Genomic DNA, 6,000 nt, shown 5'->3' with positions numbered 1-6,000 from the left:
AGCCTCTTTGGGGGGAGATTTTTTTATTACTATGTAAATTTCCTTGCTGGTTATGGGTCTGTTCAGGTTTTCTATTTCTTCCTGGTTCAGTTTTGGTAGTTGATATGTTTCTAGGAATTCATCCAGATTGCTTAATTTGTTGGCATATAGTTGCTTATGATATTCTCTTGTAGTTGTATTTCTTTGATGTTGATTGTGATCTCTCCCATTTCATTCATGATTTTATTAATTGGGGGTCTTTCTCTTTTCTTTTTGATAAGTCTGGCTAGGAGCTTATTGATCTTATTAATTCTTTCAAAGAACCAGCTCCTAGTCTCATTGATCTGTTCTACTGGGTTTCTATTATTTTTATGTCATTGATTTCTGCTCTCATCTTTATTAATTCTCTTCTCCTGCTGGATTTAGGCTTATTTGCTATTCTTTTTCTAGCTCCTTTAAGTGTGAGGTGAGGTTGTGTATGAAGTTTCTCGTTTCTTGAGGAAGACCTGTATTGCTGTGTATTTCCCTCCTAGGACCACCTTTGCTCTATCCCAAAGGTTCTGAACTATCATGTTTTCATTTTCCTTTGCTTCCATGTATTTTTTTTAATTCTTTAATTTCCTGGTTGATTCATTCATTCTTTAGTAGGATGCTCTTTAATCTCCATGTATTTGTGGTCCTTCCAAAAGTTTTTTTCTGGTTGACTTCAAGTTTTAAAGCACTGGTGAGTTTATCATTCTTCTCATTTTGTCCAGCAAAAAAAAAGAAGAAGAAGAAAGAAAGAGAGAAGACAACAATAACAACCACAACAACAGAAAAAGAACAAAACAAACCAGAAAAAGAAAACCAAATAAGAAAAAAACAAACAAGAAACAAAGCAGAACAAAAATCTAGAACAAAGCAGAACAGAAAACTAGATCCTGGGTGTGTTTGGTCTGCTTGTTAAAAGAAAACTAGATCTCAAAATAGGAAAGAAAGAAAACTTATGTGTGTGTGTGTGTGTGTGTGTGTGTGTGTTTGTGTGTGTATACACAATTATATAAAACATATATATTATATATAATATATATAATGAAGGGAAACAAATATATATATACATATATATAAATTTTTAAAATAAAGAATTTACAAAATAAGAAAATAGCTGAAAAATAATACTGAAGCACTAGAAAATTTTTTAAAAACACAAATGCTGTATACTGTTTTCCCCAAGAGCTGAAGCTTTACAGTTCTAATTGGTAAACTTGGTGCTAAGCAGTTGTTCCTGCTGGTCTCCTGGGGGAGAAGCCTTGTGCTGTTTCCCATGTATGCTTCCCCTTTGCCAAGGGTCTCGCTCAGTGTAAGCAGCTCTGGATTGCACCATGTGGCACTGTTTTGCTCCCTTAAGGCTTTCGGCACCCAGTGAAAATGGCAGTGCATCTAGCCCTGGAGCTGAAAGTTTGTACTCACACACCCTCCCCCAACTTTTCAATGAGCCCTCACAGAAAAGCAGTCAGTCACTCTTGTCTTCCTGCTTTCCATCCTAACTCTGTGTTTACGAGCCTGTGGCTGTTTTTAATCTCAGACCCATGACTGGGTTTCAAGATTCCAAATTTTCTGGAGTCCTGCTTCATGGACCCATGCTATTCCTCCCAGGGAAATAACGGGTGTTTCACCCTGCTTCCACTATTTGCAGGGCCCCTCCCAGAAAGCAGTTACCTAACCATGCAGCCATTCACTATGGCAACACTGAGCAGCAAACCAGCACCTAGACATTGTTTTCAGCCAGCTTCCCTGCTCCAGTGCTTGGGAATTCTGCTGCACTCAGGCACCCCCCTTCTTTTTATGACCCTAAGGATCCTGAGACCATGCTTTCCCACTTAGGATTCTGCCCCACCTTAACACCTGAGCACCTTTAAACCAATGACATCCCCAACTGTAGGAGACTTCTAAAAGTTCCAATTTTGTGCTCTGCTGCTTATAATCTTTCCAGTAGCTTGCTTAAGAGCTCCCTCCCCTCCATGGTTTATTTTACAATATATCACCCTAGATTCATGTCTTCTACCTTGCAAAAAGTGATCACTTTTCTATTTGTAGAACTTAAGTAATTATTTTCTCAGTTCACCCATTGATTTCACGGGTGATAAATGTAATTTGATAACTATCTAACTGAATTCCAGGTACCAGATGAATTTAGGGTTCCCTATTACTCTGCCATCTTTCTTCCTCCCTGAATCTGTAGGTTTATGTCTTTGCCATATGTGGGCAGTTTCAATCATCTGATCTTTAAATATATTTTGGCCTCACATTTTCTGTTCTCTTTTGGAACTTGATGACGTCTGGACAAATGTTAAATCTTTTGTACAGTACCACAGGTCATTGAGGCTCTGTTAAATTATTTAGTCTGTTTTCTCTCTGCTGTTAATATGGTAATTTCTAGTGCTCAATCTATGAGGCCAACATGACCCTGATCCCAAAACTGAAGACCTCATCAAAAAGGAGAATTACAGACCAGTATCCCTGATCAACATGGATGCCAAAATATTTAACATGATCCTCACCAATAGGATCAAAGGATTATTCACCACGACCTGGTGGGATTTATTACTGGGATGCAAGGATGATTCAGCATTTGCAAATCAATCAACATAATAAATCACATTAACAAAAAAAAAAAGACAAGAACCGTTTGATTCTCTCAACTGAAAAAGCATCCTCAATGCTTTTTTCAATGCAGGAAAAAGCATTTCACAAATACAACATCCTTTCCTGCTTAAAACTCTTTAAAATACAGGGATAGAGGGAACACACCTCAACATCATAAAGTCATCTATGTAAAGCCCACTGCACATATCATTCTCAATGGAGAAAACATGGGACCTTTTCCCTTAAGGTCAGGAACATGACAGGAATGCTTATTCTCACCACAGTTGTTCAACATAGTACTAGAATTCCTAGCCTCAGCAATCAGACAACAAAAAGAAATAAAAGGCACTCAAATTGGCAAAGAAGAAATCAAACTCTCTCTCTCCACAGATGATATGATACTTTATGTGAAAAACCCAAAGACTCCACTCCTGAATTACTAGAGTTCATGCAGCAAATCAGCAGTGTGGCAGAATACAAAACTAATGCACTGAAATCAGTTGCATTTCTATACACTAACAGTATGACTGAAGAAAGAGAAATTAAGGAATCATTTCCATTTATAATAGCACCAAAAACCACAGGATACCTAGGAATAAACCTAATCAAAGAGGTAAAAGATCTATACTCTAGAAACTACAGAACACTTAGGAAAGAAAATGAGGAAGAAACAAAGACATGGAAAAACATTCCATGCTCATGGACTGGAAAAATAATCACTGTGAAAATGTCTATGCTGCCCAGAGCAATCTACACTTTCAATGCAATCCCTACCAAAATACCATCAACATTTTTCACAGAGCTGGAACAAACAATTCTCTAATTGTATGGAACCAGAAAAGACCCTGAATCACCAGGGAAAAAGAAAGCCAAAAACTGGGGACATTATGATGCCTGACTTCAAAGCTGTAATCATCAAGATAGTGCAGTTCTGGCACAAAAACAGACACATAGATCAATGGAACAGAATAGAGAACCCAGAAATAGACCCTCATGTCTATGGTCAACTAAACTTTGATAAAGCAGGAAAGAATATCCAATGAAAAAAAGACAGTCCCTTCAATAAATGGTGTTGGGAGCCTTGGTTAGCCATATGCAGAAGAATGAAACTGGATTCAACATATAATTACACCATACACAAAGATAAACACAAAATGAATGAAAGACCTTAATGTAAAACAGGAATCCATCAAAATGCTAGAGAAGAGCATGAACAGTAACCTCTTTAACATCAGCCACAGCAACTTCTTTCAAGATATGTCTTTAAAGGCAAGGGAAACAAAAGCAGAAATGAACTATTGGTACTTTAAGATAAAAAGCTCTGCACAGCAAAGGAAACAGTCAATAAAACAAAGAAGCAACCCACGGAATGGGAGAAGATATTTGCATTACAGATAAAGACTGGTATCCAAGATCTATAAAGAACTCCTCAAACTCTACACCCAAAAAACAAATAATCCAATCAAGAAATGGGCAGAAGACATTAACAGACAAAGGAGACATACAAATGGCTAACAGATACATGAAAAGGGTTCAATGCCATTAGCCATCAGGGAAATACAAATCAAAACCACAATGAGATACCACCTTATAACAATTAGAATGGCAAAAATTAACAAGACAGGAAACAAGGGTTGGCAAGAATGTAGAGAAAGGGGAACCCTTTTACACTGTTGGTGGGAATGCAAGCTGTTACAGCCACTGTGGAAAACAGTATGGAGTTTCCTCTAGATGTAAAACATAGAGCTGCCCTATGACTCAGCAATTGCACTACTAGTATTTACCCCAAAGATACAGACATAGTGAAAAGAAGGGGCACATGCACCCTAATGTTCATACAGCAGTATCCGCAGTACCCAAACTGTGGAAGGATTCATGATCTCCTTCAACAGATGAATGGATAAAGATGTGTTTCATACATACAAAGGAATATTATTCAGCCATCAGGATGAATACCTACCATTTGCATCAACATGGATGGAACTGGAGGGGATTATGTTAAGTGAAACAAATCAAGTAGAGAAAGACAATTATCATATGGATTTATTCATATGTGGAACATAAGGAATGGTGCAGAGGACCACAGGGGAAGGGAGAAGAAACTGATTGCAAAGAAATCAGAGAGGGAGAAAAACCATAAGAGATTCTGGACTCTGGAAACCAAGCTGAAAGTTACAGAAGGGAGAGGATGGAGGGATGGTGTAACCAAGTGGTAGGTATTAAGGAGGGCAGGTATTGTGATAAGCACATATGGGGGCTAACAACATAATAATAGATAAATAAATTCTTAATGCATTCAAAAATAAGTAAATAAGTTTAATTTAAATAAAAAATTTTAATTGTGGGTCATAAGTAAAACAGTACTAAAAAAGAAATTATAGGGGCACCTGGGTGGCTCAGTTGGTTAAGGATCAGCTTTCTGATCAGATCATGATCCCAGGATCCTGGGATCTGGCCCCACATTGGGCTTCCTGCTCAGTGAGGAGCCTGCTTCTCCCTCTTTCTGGTGCTCCCCCGGCTTGTGCTTTCTCTTGCTCTCTCTCCCACTCTCTGTCAAATAAATGAATAAAATCTTAAAAAAGGAAAGAAAGAAATTCATGGGACTAAATGTTTCTGTTAGAGAAGAAAAGTCTCTAATTAGTAATATAAGTTCTCACTGTAAGAAACTAGGAAGAAAGAGCAATATAAACCCTAAGCAAAAAGAAGGAAGACATACAGGATATTCCAAAGAAATTGAAAAATACACAATGTTGAAAAATCAGAGAAATAGAAAAATTATTCTTTGAAAGATGAATAAAATTAACAAACCTCTAGCAAGACTGACAACGAAAGAAGAATCATTGAATTCTACCTCTGAAACTAATAATACACTATATGTTATTTAATTGAATTTAAATAAAATAAGATTTTTTTTAAAAAGAGAGAAGATACAAATTGCCGACATCAGGAATTTAAAAGAATATGCTACTACAGACCCTGCAGGTATAAAAGCATAATAAGAGACTATTACAAACAGCTGTACACACATAAATTTGACAACCTGTTTGAACTGAATGATTCTTTGAAAAGCATAAACTACCACACCTAACCAATATGAGATACTTTGAATAACTCAATAAGTTTTAAGAAATTGAACATTTAATTTTTACAACTCCAAAAAAATCTCCAGTCCCCGTTGGTTTCCCTGTAATAGTACCTTGATACAAAAATAAGACAAAGACAGTGCAAAAAGGAAAAGAAAACTGCAGACCAATATCCTGTATGGATACTGATGTGAAAATTCTTCACAAAATGTTAGCAAATAGAATTCAGCAATATATAAAAAGAAATATACACCTCGACCAGATAGGGTTTTATTCCAAGGATACAAAGATAGCTCAATATTCAAAAATCAAT

Source organism: Mustela putorius, unplaced genomic scaffold, assembly GCF_011764305.1.
Source record: "Mustela putorius furo isolate JIRA1106 unplaced genomic scaffold, ASM1176430v1.1 tig00003988_pilon_pilon_pilon, whole genome shotgun sequence".
In the NCBI taxonomy this organism is placed as follows: Eukaryota; Metazoa; Chordata; class Mammalia; order Carnivora; family Mustelidae; genus Mustela; species Mustela putorius.
The sequence above is the reverse complement of the archived record's forward strand: the minus strand, read 5'-3'. Positions refer to the sequence as shown.